Raw genomic sequence first — 16,633 nt, 5'->3', positions numbered from 1 at the left:
ACAGCTTGGCACCTGGTACTTTTCCACAGTGACTCCCATCCCCCCTCTCCCGCCACTGGGTGAAGGGGGTGTGACCGTAGCAGGCGCCTGCAGTGGGACCCTCAACTGAGCATCTTGGTGCGCACCCCATCCCCCACCCTGGAAAGATCCTCGGCCCGGTGTGCCTGTCCTGCCCAGGCTCCGCTGGGGCACCGTGTGTCCTCCCCCGTGATGTGCTGAGCACCACATGAGGCCTGGCTGCCTTTCCCGTGTTTGGGTTGGAAGGTTCCCCTTCCTTAGAACTCATTCCACATTTGACTTGCTCCTCTCTGAGGAGTTCCCTTTCTAGCAACCAAAAGATCCTCGAATACACCCAGGTGCCGCCAGCGAGCTCCTCCCGCACTGGCCAGGGCAGCGGTTCCTCCTGTGGGCAGGCCAAGCATCTCTCCAGAGAAGAACAGCAACTGCCAGGGGCTGAGTTTTACTGTTACTGCTGTGCAAGAACTGCTACGGACTGGGAAAAGGTCTTCAGCCATCCCACTCCCGCCTTAACTCACTTCCCTCGAGTAATCCTTTGATTAGCCACACACTTCCATTTAAAAACTGACCTCTGTATTATACCAGTTGATTGAAAAAAAACAAAACAAAACACACACACACACACACACACACACACACACACACAACAAACAAAAAAAAAACTGTGTTCTGGCCAGCCGACCTCATCACCCCGTGGCTGGGTAGTTCATGGCCATTATAACTTCACACACTGGCTTTCGAGTACTTATCATTCTTGAGTGACCTCCACTTCATTTCCATGGCGCTCGGTCGAGCCCTGTCATTTGTCCAGGGAACCCCTGCCACAGCCTCCGACAGTGCAGCCCAGTTCCTGTCCACTCTCTCTAACTGCTCCTCCCAAAACACCACCCCCGAGGGACTGTGGCTCCTGCTCAGAACCCTCTGCTGGGTCCGGGCTTTGAGAATGACTGCGGGCTGCAGCCCACCTCCACCCACCCCTCCGCCCCTCCTGACTCCCCTGTGCTCTCGCCAGGAGGCGGTACAAGCTCCTCAAATAGACTGGTGCCTCCCAGCTCTGCTCCTGTTCCTCACTGCCTGGCACTCCTTTCCTCTGGGACCTGCCCTCACCTTTCCTTCCTTTTTCCCCTCTTCGCTCTGTCCTTTGTGCTTCCACCCTCCTTTAAAGCTAACACACTCTGCAGTTGGCTTGACCTACAGTTCACTGTCTCCATGTCTATCCCCGGACCATGAGCCTCAAGAAAACAGGACTGTGCTTTGCTCATTTCTATACCTCCCCTCACCCCAGGGCTGACTACAGCATCCTCATCAATACATTAAACTAGCCCGAGCCGGCTTGGCTCAGCGGACAGAGGTTGGCCTTTGGACCGAAGGGTCTCGGGTTAGATTCCGGTCAAAGGCATCCAGAGCACATACCGAATTGCAGGCTCCTCCCTGGCCCTGGCCCAGGCCCTGGTCGGGGAGCGTACCGGAGGCAACCAATGGATGTGTTTCTCTCACATCGATATTTCTCTGTCTTTCCCTCTCTCTTCCACTCTCTCTAAAAATCAAAGGAAAAATATCCTCAGTGAGGATTAAAAATCAACAACATTAAACTAGCATTTCTTGAGGTTGACTGTACCAAGGCGCCTGGCTGCTGTTGGAGGTAGAAGGCACTCAACACATGGCCACTGAGTCTATTACAGTCGGATGGCTGGCAGAGACAAGTTTCCTGTGGACGGACTGGTTCAGGTGAGGTGTCCCCCTGGCCTCCACATGGGTAGAGCCGAGACAGCAGACTTATACTCCTGATGACACACATGGTACCGCAACGAGTCTCAGCCTAACTTGCTTTTTAAATGAAAGGAAGGCCCTGGCCAGGTGGCTCAGTTGGTCGGAGCATCATCCATACACTAAAGGTTTTGGGTTCAATTCCCAGTCAGGGCACAGGTCTAGGTTTCGGCACGTATGGAAGGCAACCGATGGATGTTCCTCTCTGACATTGATATTTCTCCTGATAAATTAACATGCCTCTCCCATTTTCTTCCCTTCCCCCCACTTTCTACAGCTGAAGTCATGACTCACAGGCACTTTACAGAACGCCACTTCAGGTAAACAACTCCGGGAGACTGGGGGTGGGGCCGAACCCCTCTCCTTCCCAGTTATTCAGCGACTTTATTGTAAGTCCTTCCAAGAGTCAGCATCTACCCGTGAAGGTGGAAGCAGAATCTGGTCCTGGTTTGTCCACTGGCAATCCGTGCTCTGAACCGTCTTCCTCTCCCTCCCGGACACGTGGAAAGGCCTCAGCTCTGGACAAACCCGAGAAACACAGCACCGCATCCTTGAGAGCGTAACTACCCGGATAATATCAGACTATATAGTAATTCCTAAGCTTTGGTCAAGAAGTATGGGAGCCCGACCAGCGGTTGAGCATCGACCCAGGCACCAAGAGGTCACCGGCTGATTCCCTGATTCCTAGTCAGGGCACATGCCCCATTGTGGGCTCGATCCCCAGTAGTGGATGTGCAGGAGGCAGCCTGTTGAAGTTTCTATCCCTCTCCCTTCCTCTCTCTCTAACATCAATAAAAGCATATTTTAAAAAAGAAATATTAGAATAAGCAAAAACACAAACAAAAACCCACACACAAAGGTTTTCTCCTCTTTTTAAACAAACATGAAGATTTCCATTTTCCAGAGGCCATGCAGGGTGGGGCAAAAGTAAGTTTACAGTTATGAGTGCCTCACCCAAAGGCATTTTCCCATTGATTTTTAGAGAGAGTGGAAGAGAAAGGGAAAGACAGAAATATCGATGTGAGAGAAACACATTGGTTGGCTGCCTCCTGCATGAGCTCCCACCAGGGCCTGGGCAGGGGAGGAGCCTGCAATCAAGGTACCCGCCTTTGACTGCAGGCTGACACTCTATCCACTGAGCAAAACTGGCTAGGGCTATTCTTATATTATTATTTATTAAACTAGAAGCCTGGTGCACGAATTCATGCACAGGTGGGGTCTGGCTGGCCTGCCTCTAGCAGGGGTTGGGGGGAGCTGAGCAGGGGCGGGGTAGAACTCCTGGTTGAGGGGACAATTTGCATATTAGCCTTTTATTATATAGGATATTGTATTATTTTCCATACCAACAACTGTAAACCTGATTTTGCCCACCCAGTATAATAAATGAATGCTGCCTCAAATCAATGCTCACCCCAGGTCCTAAAACGGCAGCAAAGCAGACTACACAGGCCCCCCTGACAGCCACCCACAGAGAGCTCCGGGATGGCCGACTTGAAGAATGAAGGACACCTGCAGCAGCTCTGCTTCCTGGGGAACCTCACACCTTTGTTCAGGGCCTGTCCTTTCAGCATACCCTCACATCCCAGGTTGCACTCAAGCTTCACCCTTCACTTCATGGTCATTCTTCCGACAGAAACAAGCTTTTCATTACTATAAGGAGTTTTGCTCTTAAGACAAAGAGAAAAACTGCATGCAATGCTGTGATGCAGAAGGAGGTGTGGCTCACTCATGAGCTAAATGACTATCTGTCCCCCCCCATGGGCCTCGCCTCCTAGGATGCACTTACATTTGTGCCTCAGCAAATTTCAAATTACTATGTCATGGACCACCGATTCCCCAGAGAGGAGAGCTCACAGCTGTTAGGGACGCCGGTGCCTTATACTGCAGCCCCCAAACTCACCCACATTCCTAAACCAGATGTGCCATTGTCCCTCATCCAAGCCGGCATCTTTCACTTTACAAGCACCCTTTCGTTATTCTTACAAAAGGAGAAAGTATCTGCCACACAAATAGGTTCCCACTTGACATTGTGCAAGGATTGGCTCAGCATCCATATTTCCTTTTTGCTATCATGGATGACACAAAAGACACCCCTTTAGCCACGTCCCTGAACACGTCTGAGAACCATAATATGCCAGGCCTCACTCACAAAACCATTTTCCCAAACTTTTTTGACCATCGCCTACAAGACGAAATACATTTATCTCACAAGTCATGTTCGTGTACATATACGTACATCTAATATAAACCCATTTGGGCCACACAATGCCCTCTGACACCTTCTATTCTATTTATTTTAGCATTTTTTCTTTGATCATTTTTAAAATGCAGACTGCCATCCAGCAAATGGATTTCATGACCTTGTTGGGTTGGAACCTGTGGTTTGAAAACCTGTGCTTTGTAGTATTTCACAGAAAAGTGGCATCGCGTCGCACATAATGAAATCCTACCCAAGGAAGAAAACTTAAAACTAGGCAGAAGAGTGGGAGAGGAAGAATTTATTCCTTCTTATTTAACTTTCAACTGCCAGGATGCATTTCTACAAAAGCCTTTAGGAGTGATCTCAAAACCTGGGCATCATTATTCCCCTTAGCCTGAAGAAGGACCCTGAGGCAGGAAAGACCCGCCCGCTCCCCCCATCTGTATTAAAAACTCACATCTGCTTGGGAATTTTAATTTGGCTGTGTCTTTTAAAGAATCTTAACGCTGCTGCTGCTTTAATCGCCCTCCTGGCAAGGTTACCGCCGAGATTAAATGAGATAATATAAGGGAGGTGCCTGGTGGTTCCTGCTATCATTAGGTTCTTGGATTATCTTTTCCTGGACCTGCCTGATCTCTGTGTGACCTGCAGACTCACTCAATCACTACGGGGCAATAGAGAACAGAGGGTCCCCTTAAGGAATTCACGGACTAAATATCATTACAAACTAGGATTCTGGAATGCCTGGGCTGAGAATTTCATTCATTCCCCCAACAGGTAATTACTGTGAGCCTTCTACACTGGGCATGATGTCCTATGCTGGGCTTATCTGTAACAATAAAAGCGTAATATGCTAATTAGACTGGACGTCCTTCCGGACGGACGACCTTCCGGATGAAGCTGGGTCTGCGAGGGAAGCCGGCTCCCTGCTGGTGGCTGAAGGGAAGCCCAGGACCTGGGTGCCAGAGGGAAGTCGGTGCCGGCAGCTGGGGAAAGAAGGCCTACTCATGCATTGGGCCTCTCATGGGGTATAAAAAATAGTAGACACACCAGAGCCCTCATGGAGCCTACAGTCAAATAAGAGCTTACTCTTTGTGAAAATGCTGCACATTCCATTAATATTACATGACATTGACTGTTTTACACTCCCTTATCTGTAAAGTGAGGCAAGGTTAGGTCAGTGGTTCCCAAAAGGGAAGATCCCACAAATAGAAAGGCTTCTATAAAGAAACTAGAGGCCCGGTGTACAGATTCATGCACAGGTGGGGTCCCTAAGCCTGGCCCTCGCCCTCTCGCAATCCAGTACCCCTCGGGGGGATGTCGAACTGCCGGCCTGGCCTGCGGGGATGGGGCTGAAACCCAGCAGTCCGACATCCCCCCAAGGAAGGTAGCAGTGCCGAAGCAGGAGGTGGCTGGGGAGGAGCCCCAACAGGGGCTGGGCGCAGCTCCACTGCTGCTCATCCTGGCCCCGCTTAAAAAGTGGCAAGTATATTTGTTTCTCTTTTAATATTTCCCATATTGATAGCAAAGATGCCATGCACTACAATTAATGAAAGTACTTTAAATAACAAAATCACTGAAAGACTGACAAGAGGACAGTGCTGGAGGAGGTCTTACTATTTCCCGGGGATGTCGAACTGCCGGCCTGGCCTGCGGGGATGGGGCTGAAACCCAGCAGTCCGACATCCCCCCAAGGAAGGTAGCAGTGCCGAAGCAGGAGGTGGCTGGGGAGGAGCCCCAACAGGGGCTGGGCGCAGCTCCTGTGCTGCTCATCCTGGCCCCGCTGCACCTGCCGCAGCCACTCGGTAGCACTGCCAGGAAGGCGGGAGAGGCTCCCGCTGCAGCTGCACTTGCCAGCTGTGAGCCCGGCTTCTGGCTGAGCGGCGCTCCCACTGTGGGAGCGCACTGACCACCAGGGGGCAACTCCTGTGTTGAGCACCTGCTCCCTGGTGGTCAGTGCATGTCATAGCAACCAGTCGTTCCACCGGTCGTAATGCTGACTTAGGCCTTTAATATACAGATACTTTAAAAAGAGAAAAAGAAAAGAGAGAAGAGGGATATGATCTCACAATACAGTCCTCTAAACTGAATGAATGATGTCATTTAAAAAAAATCACTCCACATCCTTAGTTTTTCCTTTTAGTAGAAGCCCATTTTTGTGCTGGTATTAAAGGGTCCCTCAGGGCTTGCCCAGCTCAGTCTTCCCAGGGTTCTTTGTGGGGTTTTTGTTTGTTTGTTTTTTTTCAGTACAATTTACCTTTCAGTTCTGCCCAATTACCCGCCAGAACTGCAGAAAGGCCAGAGCCCAGTTTCCAGAAGAATCATTAAAAGGCCCTTTCTGGGAAGGTCAGAATGACACTGCGAATCCTGGCTCCACCACTCACTCCGAAGGCTGGGAAGTGCAAAGGGATGAAGACTCCACAACTGGAGGGCAGGAAGAGACCTGGTGGTTGTTGAGGGTCTACTACAGGCCTGGCCCAGTACCTGGCACTGTCCACACCTTATTTACCATCACAACTGTCCCAGGAGAAATACATATTTCTTTATCCCCATTTCACTGTTGGTGGAAACGGAGCTCAGAAAGGCGAAGTATCACGCGCAATGCCACACGCTAGTCATCAGCATTTAAACTCAGATCTGTCCACTTATTACCACCAACAAGCACACCTCACCGGCAGGAAGAGACACAGAGAAAGAACAGGTGCAGAACAGCTGTAAGAGACTTACGTGCCTTTGACATGAAAAGAATTTGAAACTACATTCAAAAGACAGTTTAGATAGCTGGCTATCTCTCACTCTTTGCAGAGTCAACAGCGTAGGCACCTCTTTAACTTGGCTCTTTCCTGGTCCCTCCGCGGTTACTCCCCTTTCCCCCGGACTCCTCTCTCCCCTTTCTCCCCCCCCCCCCACCCCCCACTTTTTTCCCCCCCCCCCCCCCCCCCCGGACTCCTCTCTCCTACGCTAGAAATGAAAGCAAGCCCCCGATTCACTTCTAATCACAGTCCTAGGAGAGGTCTTACTTCTGGCCCAAGTCTTCATCCACTAACACAGCTATTTAATGAGCATTTATTATGCACCCCTATGGGCCAGGCCCTGTGCCAAGCACCCATCTGCAGAGAGATGACCTGGAAATGGACGCTGTCGTCACAAGCTGATAAGCACTCACCCGGAGCTAACTGAGGGGAGAATCCAGGTAGGCTTCCCAGAAGAGGAGACGCGTAAAACCGGTTTTGTAGGAGGCAAGTGATGAGGACGAGATAAAGCACAGGCAAGAGAAAAAGGAGCAAGCAGGAGGTCCCCAACGGTCCCACAGCCTCTCTGCTCCCCCTGGCTCACTGTCTCAGGCATCACGATCAGCTCCTCAAACCAGGACCCCCTGCATCCCTTCCTTCCTGTGAATCACCGAGTGCTATCGAGCCTCCTTCTAAATCTCTCGGTCATTTCCTCCTTTATCCTCACTCCCATCCCCGGAGCCCAACACCACCACTTCTCCTTGGCTCCTGCCACAGCTCCAACTGACACCCGATTACTTTTGCTGCATTTGAGTCCATTCCACACAGCACATCCAGGCTGGTCCTTTGTTAAAGGGGGAAAGCGGGGAAGGATAATTGATCCTGTCATTATCCTGTCCAATCCCTCAGTAGTTCCCAGTGCCTTCAAGATTAGGCCAAAGCCTCCGAAAGGGATTTATGAAACTCTTTGCGGTCTGGCCTCTGCCCACCTCTCTAACCTCATCTCCGAGCGCCACTCCCAGCCTCAATGTGCTTCAGTTCCTCTAACACGGTGGCTCAGCCCCTGGTTGCCCATGAGAACCACTTGGGAGCTTCAACAAATACCAATGCTAAGGCCCCACTCGGAGAGATCCTGACTGAATTACCCAGGAAGGCCTGGGAAAGCCCCCCCCCCCCCCGCCCCCCTGCCCCGCCATACAAATGTGCAGCCAGGTTGAGGACACTGCTCGAGTTTCCCACGTATTTTTCTCATGTCCAGGTTTGCTGCATATGCTCCATCTGTCGCTTGCTGGCCATGAAGCCAGAGCCTTTTTGTCTGTCTTGTTCACTGCTATAGTTCCAGCACCTAGAACAGCGCCTGGGACATAGTTGGTGTTTCATGAATATTTGTAGAAAGAAATGAATGAATGCCCTAGCTGGTTTGCCTCAGTGAATAGAGCATCAGCCCTCGGACTGAAGGGTCCCAGGTTCGATTCTGGTCAAAGGCACGTACCTCAGTTGCAGGTCGATCCCTGGCCCTGGTCGGGGTGCATGCGAGAGGCAACCAACCGATATGTCCTCTCACATTAGTGTCTCTCTGTCTCAATGTCCCTTTCACTCTCTCTAAAAATCAATGGAAAAATATCCTCAGGTGAAGATTAACAACAACAACAAAAATAAATGAATGAATGAGACTCTGCTTTCTCCCGTCATCGGGTTAGATGGCAGTCGCTCTTTATCTGTCTTAGATTTCTTAAAAGACACCCGGCCACCAGCCAGCCCAGATGCCCCTGGCCTGGGTTGGGTAATCTTTCGTGATCTCAGCACCTAAGATCCCTCCCAATATAGCATCTATCACACCCCCTGTAACTGTGTCCCTCACTTAGCTGTGAGCTCTGAGGGAGCCCTGTCTGTGTGTTCATCAGTGTCCCTCCACCACCCAGCAGAGGCCGAGCATATGGTCGGTGCTGATTAAATAAGCGCATCATGAACAAACAGGAGTGAATGAGCCCGGTGGGCGGTGAGAGGGCAGAGCATGGAACGGCTGGAGTAACAGTGAGGGCGGAAGAGGAGGCTGGAGAGGCACACAGGTTGCCAAGGGCCTGGCATCCACACTGACGAGTCTGAACAGTGTTAGACAACAGGGAGCCAGCACAAGTGCTAAGTGACACGATCAGCTCGAATTTTAAGGCAACAAGTTGCTGAAGCGTGCAGGCCTGGGGGACTCAGGGAAACACAAGGGGCATGAGTGTGTGGAGATGATGAGGAGGGGCCGAGGCCTGAAGAGAGGGGCTAGACCTGAGAGACAGAGAGAGAACACTTCCTGCAGACCACGTGGCCCAGTGAGGGAGAATGAGGCGCTGGGATGACTGGTGTCCTGCTTGGGAGACTATGGGTGTGGTACTGGGAGCAGGATCAGATGTGGTGTCATGGGCAGGTGGAGTTAAAGCTTGGGCTCAGCACCCGACCGGCGTGGCTCAGTGGTTGAGCGTTGACCTATGAACCATGAGGTCACAGTTCAATTCCTGGTCAGGGCACATGCCCGGGTTGCGGGCATGCAGGAGGCAGCCGACCAATGATTCTCTCTCATCACTGATGTGTCTCTCTCTCTCTCGCCTTTTCTCTCTGAAATCAATAAAAATAAGCCTGTGGACTCAGCAACAAGACTGCCTCGATTCAAATCCTAGCTCCCCCACTGACTAGCTCTCAGTCCTAAGGGAGTCCCCTTCACCTCTTCAGTTCACCTGTCCAACAGGGACAGTGGTACCTGCATCACAGAGACGTGAAGACTGAATGAGGTAAAACTTGTAAGTGCTCAGCCATTGCCTGGCACGTAGCAGACGGTATAAGAGTTAGTAAGACTCTGCTCTCATAGCATGGTGCATTAGCTGCAGATGGCTGCCAGGGCTCTTTCCACCCCTGTAAGCGCCTGCTGCCCACCTGTGAAGAGGTGGGGTCTGCTTCCTGAATCTGGGCTGGCTTTGGGATTTGCTTTGACCAAATGGATGCAGCGAGCAGCGACATTGCCCTGAGGAGCCAGCCCTCCTGCGGAGAAGCTTGAGCTTGGCTCCTGAATGCTGAGACCTAGGGTGAGAGAGGCCACACAGGGAGTGAGGGGCACCCGCTGACAGCCAGCACCAAGGCCCCCGACGGGTGAGTGAGGCCACAGCCTCACTGAGCCCACAGAATTGTGAGAAATCATAAACTGTTGCTGGTTTAAGCCGGTAAGTTTGGGTTGGTTTTCTATTTTTTATTTTCATTTTTTGTTGTTGTTGTTAATCCTCACCCGAGGATATTTTTCCATTGATTTTCAGGGAGAGTGGAAGAGAGCGGGAAAGACAGACAGAGAAACATCAATGTGAGAGAAACACATCAATTGGTTGCCTCCTGCACGCGCCCTGACCAGGGCCCAGGCCAGGAAGGAGTTTGCAACCTAGGTACGTGCTCTTGACTGGAATCGAACCCAGGACCCTTTGGTCCGCAGGCTGACGCTCTATCCGCTGAGCCAAACCGGCTAGAGCTGGGTTGGTTTGCTACACGGCAGTAAACTTGTGTGCAGAAGAAAAAGGACATCACTGGGGCAGTAAGGGCTTCGTTTTAGGCCATCTCAGCTAGGAGGCATTGTGGACAGTAGATCACTACATGGATAGTACGTAGTCATGTGCAAATATCGAGATCACTACATGGAAATGTCTAGGAAGGTGTTGGAAGTTCAAGTTTGGGCTTAGGAGACAGGTGGAGGGAGGAGACAGAGATTCAGGAGTCAGTCAGCATCGGACAAGACTTGGTGCCCTGGGAGAAGGTAAGCTTTTCAAAGGAGGTGACAGGACCAAGAAAAGAGGTACCAGGGTAGAATTCTGGCCTCATGGATATTTAAGGGGTGGATGGAGAGAAGTCTGTAACGGAGACAAGAGGTAATGATCAAGAACGGACAGAGAATAAGACAGAATAGGGAGCTGTGCATTGAGAAGGGAGAAGAGCTTACAGCTACAAAGAGCAACGGATTTGAAAGTTAGGAGGGAATGGTGATGACAGAGCAATCTGTTTCAAATAAAGTGGCAGAGGTGGAAGTCAGATGATAAGGGGCTAAGGAGGGAATACAACTGAGAAACTGGACACAGCAAATGTAGATTATTGTTTTTAAAAGTCTGTTGTGGCCCTAGCTGGTTTGGCTCAGTGGATAGAGCGTCAGCCTGTGGACTGAAGGGTCCTGGGTTCGATTCCGGTCAAGGCATATGCCTGAGTTGTGGGCTTGATCCCCAATAGCTGGTGTGCAGGAGACAGCCAATCAGAGATTCTCTCTCATTATTGATGTTTCTATCTCTCTCTCCCTCTCCCTTCCTCTCTGAAATCAACTTAAAAAATATTTTTAAAAGTCTGTTGTTAAAATGGAACTCACAGAAACAGAGAGCAGGTTGGTGGCTGCTGGGGGTTGGGGGGTGTGGGAAATGGTAAAGGTAGTCAAAGAGTACAAACTTCCATCATAAGATGAGTAAGTTTTGGGATGTAATATACAGCATGATGACTATCCTATATAACAAAAGGCTAACATGCAAATCGACCGAATGGCGGAACAACGGGTTGCTATGACACGCACTGACCACCAGGGGGCAGACGCTCAATGCAGAAGCTGCCCCCCAGTGGTCAGTGTGCTCCCACAAGGGGAGCACCATTCAGCCACAAGTCAGGCTCACAGCTGGCAAGCCCAGCGGCCCCACCTCCGAGGGGAGCAGGCCTAAGCCGTCAGTTGAATATCCCCCAAGGGCTCCCAGACTGCGAGAGGGCGCAGGCCAGGCTGAGGGACCCCCCACTCCCAAGTGCATGAATCTCGTGCACCGGGCCTGTAGTAGTGACACTTGAAAATTGCTAAGAAGGTATATCTTAAAGGTCTCACCACATAAACAAAAAAAGGTACCTATGTGAGGTGATGAATATGTTAACTTTATCATGGTAATAATTTCACAATATCTACATATATAAGATCATTTTGTACATTTTTTTGAAAAAATATTTTATTGATTTTTTACAGAGAGGAAGGGAGAGAGAGATAGAGATGTACAGGACGACACTCCAACCAACTGAGCCACAGTGTCAGGGCTCATCATATTGTACATCTTTTTTTTAAAAATATTTTATTTATTTTTTTTACAGAGAGGAAGGGAGAGGGATAGAGAGAGAGAAACATCGATGAGAGAGAAACATCGATCAGCTGCCTCCTGCACACTCCCCACTGGGGATGTGCCCGCAACCAAGGTACATGCCCTTGACTGGAATCGAACCTGGGACCCTTGAGTCCGCAGGCCGACGCTCTATCCATTGAGCAAAACCGGTTAGGGTATATTGTACATCTTAAACTCACACAATGTCATATATCAATTATATTTCAATAAAGCTGGGAGGAAACAAACCGACTTACCTTCCCCCCAATATTAAAAAAATAGAGTAAAATAAAAAGTCTGTTGTTAATTGCAGTAAGAAACTTAGAGCATTCACTTGGGTTGAGGGAACTTTCTTACTGAGAGCAGATGCCAAAGAAGACAGAGGTTAAAGATCCCAAAAGAGAGGATGAGCGGCGGCTGGAGGGCCCAGGAAATGGGAGGGAAGGGACATGGAACTTGGTGGAAAGCTCTTCTTTGGGTGAGAAGAGAGAGGAAGGCAGCACTTCACAGACAAGGTGTAAGTGAGGTGGGAGGCAAGGTGCGGTTCACGTGTGGTGCCTTTCTCCTCTGTGAAGAGCAGGCAAGGCCACCTGGGGACAGGCAGTGCGGGTGTTGGGGAGAGTGAGGTAAGTTTCTGAGGAGGTTTGCAGGGCATGCCTGAGGGGCTACAGGAGTCAAGACTCCAGACTCTTAGGAGGACTTCCTGCCCCTGAGGGCCAGGCGCTCAATAGGCTTCCTCCTCGGCCTGCCCCAGCTCCATCCCCTCCCCTCGCTGTCCCCAGCCCAGACTGCCCCCTGGCCGGTTCTCAATCCCTCCCACTCGTTCTCCAAGCATTTGCTGAACAGCCACACCACTGAGCCCCATTTCTCGGTGCAACATACTCCCCATCTCCCCGCTGGCTTTCAAACCTTCCCACACTTCTGCTACCCCCAGTGCCTTCCTCCCAAACCCGGTAGGGGACCTCACTGCCCACTTCATAAGGAACAAGGAAATCATAAACTCATCGGTCAAGTATCAAACACACAAATGCACCTGCAGCTGCACCCTGGCCTGCGGATACAGCGTTTTTAAACTGCAGCTTAATGTAGGGGGTCTCGATCAGCGTTTTTTCTTTTTTTAATCCTCACATAAGGATATTTTTCCATTGATTTTTAGGGAGAGTAGAAGACAGAGGGAAAGACAGAGAGAAACATCGATGTGAGAGAAACACATCGGTTTATTGCCTCCTGCACGAGCCCTGACCAGGACCCAGGCCTGGGAGGAGCCTACAACTGAGGTACGTGCCATTGACTGGAATCAAACCCGGGACCCTTTGGTCCAACGCTCTGTCCACTGAGCAAACCGGCTAGGACTTGATCAGGATTTTTAAAGCAATAAGTAAAACAGAAAATAGTCTCTTGCACAGAGTAATTTACTGTTTCTTAAAGCTTGTTTCAATTATGAGGCACCTGTTACTATGGGTTGAGGTAAAAACGTTTGTGCATGTTGGAAAACTTTCATAATAAAAAGTTAAAGCAACAACACTGCAAGAGAGAGGCAGTCCCTCCTCCTGCCTCAGCTAATGCTTGTTTTAGGTCGCCCCCTACCCTTTCCAGGACCCTTATATTCTGGACTTTAAGCCTTTGCTTTCTGTAAAATCAAAAACACCTCAGTGGCCTCCTCGCACCCCCAAGTTCCTCTCCCTTCCCCTTCTCAGTCAAAATTCTCCAAAGACTTATCTATCTGCTTGCCATTGGCTCCCTTACCCCACTCCCACCCCTCCTGTCACCCCTGCAGTCTGTCTCCCCACTGCACTCCCCTGACACAGTTCTCCCTAAAGTCCCAGTGACCCCAGGAGCCCATACATCTAGAAGACACTTTTCAGTGCTCACTCACTTCTTGTTAATTCCTTCTCATCCTTCCAGCCCCTGGGGAAGCCGGCACTGACCTCCCTACAAGGTCAAACCACCCACCAGTGGCGCTCTCTGTTCCTCTTTCCTTTGTAACCGTTGTTAGTTGTCACTGTTAAAATGTCACATGTCTGCCCTCACCGGTTTGGCTCAGTGGATAGAGCGTCGGCCTGCGGACTGAGGGGTCCCAGGTTCAATTCTAGTCAAGGGCATGTACCTTGGTTGTGGGCACATCCCCAGTAGGAGGTGTGCAGGAGATCAGCTGATCGATGTTTCTCTCTCATCGATGTTTCTAACTCTCTATTCCTCTCTCCTCCTCTTTGTAAAAAAATCAATAAAATATATTAAGAAAAAAAATACGTTTAAAAAAAATGTCACATGTTTGTGCCATTATTTGCCTAGATTAGACCTCCTCAAAGACAGTGATTAAGTCTGTCTCTATTCACCTTGGCAGCGAAGGGCCTCCCTGGCCCAGCATGGGACACAGTAGGTGCTAAATAAACTGATGTTAGATAAATATTCAGTGTGAGTCTGTGCTAGGCTTTAGGTGTCTGACGATGAAAAAAGTGCCCAAAAGTGAAGGTGGTGGGAGGAGGAGAGCCAGGGAAAGGCGGGAGGAAGGGCTGCTCCTGTCCTGCTTCCCAGACCAATTTGGAGATTTTCACAAAGAACTCATACCCCGACAGCCGTCACCTTTCACGGTCCTCGTGTCAGAAAAGCCAGCGACCAAGGTAGGAATATTTGCCTACCATTTGGTAGTGACATATAGAGCTCTTTAGTGAATGCTTTATATCCACTATGGGTGACAGCTCTTTCTGGCATCGAGCTACTAGAATTGAGGTCTGGATCTGTTTCATTGTGCCTACGTGTGGCTGGCATCTTCCACAGCACCGGTCCCTGACGAACTCCACAGAACAGCAAAAGACCTTATTCTTTGCTGTATCGCCATAGCTAAAGGCCGTTTTATTGCGCTTAAATGCTTTCACTACTTGGTTGCTGACTTCCTGTGGTATATCAGTACATAAACACTCACTTTTGACGTTACAAGATCAAATACATATGACAAATATTTAATATCTAACAGACACAGTATGGAGATGCAGCCAGCAAAATACAGAGTATCAGAAACTCTACTGAACAAATGACCAGGTTTTTCCAACAAAACAATTGGGGGGCGGGGTGGAGAGAGAGAGAGAGGAAGAGAGAGAAGGAGGATTTTTAAAAAAAGGTAATTTAAGGAACATATTAACTAGACAATTGAATGGGATTGTTTGGATCTTTATTTAAATAAAATAACTTGAAAAGGAAATTATAGGATAATCAGAGAAATATGAATATAGACCGGAACTCTGATGATAATAAGGATATATCACCACTTGTTTTGGAGTGTGGTGATAGTTGATAATATGGTGGTTAGGTTTTAAAAGGGTAGTCCTAATCTCTTTGAGATACATATTGAAACACTGCTAGATTGCAAAACATAAAGTAATATAATGTATGGGATTTGCTATAAGATAATCAGAGTGAAGCGGGGTGGGGAAGAGGCCAGGGTTTTAGAAAGAAAAAGACTGCCAGTTGTTAATGGTTGAAAGCTAATGTAACGAACAGAACCCCAAAGTACCTCCCTTTTTAAGTAGCTTTTAAAGTCTGTAATAACTTAGAAGTTTTACACTTTTTAACATGTCTAAAGTGAGCAGTACTTTGATTCACAAGCCTCTTAAGGTATCTTTGAACAAAGGGCTCAGAGCTCCTGGCTGCTTGCCTTTGTCAGGGTTCTGTTGTAGGGCTCCCCCTCTTTACCTCCGTCACCACAGGAGCTGGTCTGTTTCAAGGCTGCACACTGAACTGCCTGCCCTCCAGTTCGGTCTGGCAGCGCCAGAGGTTCGCAGCCTTCCAGCTGCTTTGGAGCCCAGGCATGTAGCTGTCCATCCATGTCTTCACCAGCAGTTTGCTGGGGGCTGGAAAACACGGCCAGGCCACAGCACGCACCCTGCCCATTCCCACTCGGCTTTCCATCCGTCTCTGACACGGGTCACTCAGTGATCTGCCTGTTTTTGCCCTTGACTGCTTCTTTCTCAGAAAAGTTTGAACTAGCCAACTTAAAATTATTCAGAAACGTTTAAGGTCTAACTGGACTCTGTGCCAAAATCGGATGTCGGGCAGAAATGAAATTCCTGCAAGAGTTTAATGACATTCAACTGCCTGCTGACACAGACAGCACGACCCACCGCTCACAGACGCACTGTGGCGAACACGGAAAAGCTGCCTGGCCCCGGCCGCTGTAACTCCCAAGTCCAATAAGCCTTGCTTGGCTACAAACTTTCTTCATTCATGCGAGACAGATTCAGGTGCTGAAAAACTGGAGACCGATCAGGGCTTCCCTCCCCTCAGCCCCCAGCAAAATAGATCTCCCCTAAACCTTCCTTGGTTAAATCATAACTAAAATAAAGCAGCTATGGCATTCCTCCGTGTGACTTAGACAAGATAAACAGCTAGATTTCATTCCCCGGCCTCAAAAACACACCGCACGAAACACCGAAAGCCTCGTCTATCTTGTCCATGAACAAAGCGAATGAAAACAAAGAGCAGTGTATACGAGCGTAAGCACAGGAATTTTCCAGCACTCTCATCTCCATCGGTGCACGGACACGCAGATCAGAAATGTATGTGTTTTGTCTTTGGGTTTTTTGTCTGTTTTGTTTTAAATGGGAAGGAAGGGAGGAAAGTGGGGCGTTAAAAACTGGAGATGTCTTAATTCTCCCCTCTCCTCCCATCTTTCTCTGCATGACAATGCAGGCACATCGGTGAGATGTCCAGTGACAGTTTGCTGGGCAGTTAAATACCCCGATGAAAACGGGCAGCCGGGAAGTGTGTGCGCGCCGGGAGGG

The sequence above is a fragment of the Myotis davidii genome, unplaced genomic scaffold (assembly GCF_000327345.1).
Source record: "Myotis davidii unplaced genomic scaffold, ASM32734v1 scaffold167, whole genome shotgun sequence".
NCBI lineage: Eukaryota > Metazoa > Chordata > Mammalia > Chiroptera > Vespertilionidae > Myotis > Myotis davidii.
The sequence above is the reverse complement of the archived record's forward strand: the minus strand, read 5'-3'. Positions refer to the sequence as shown.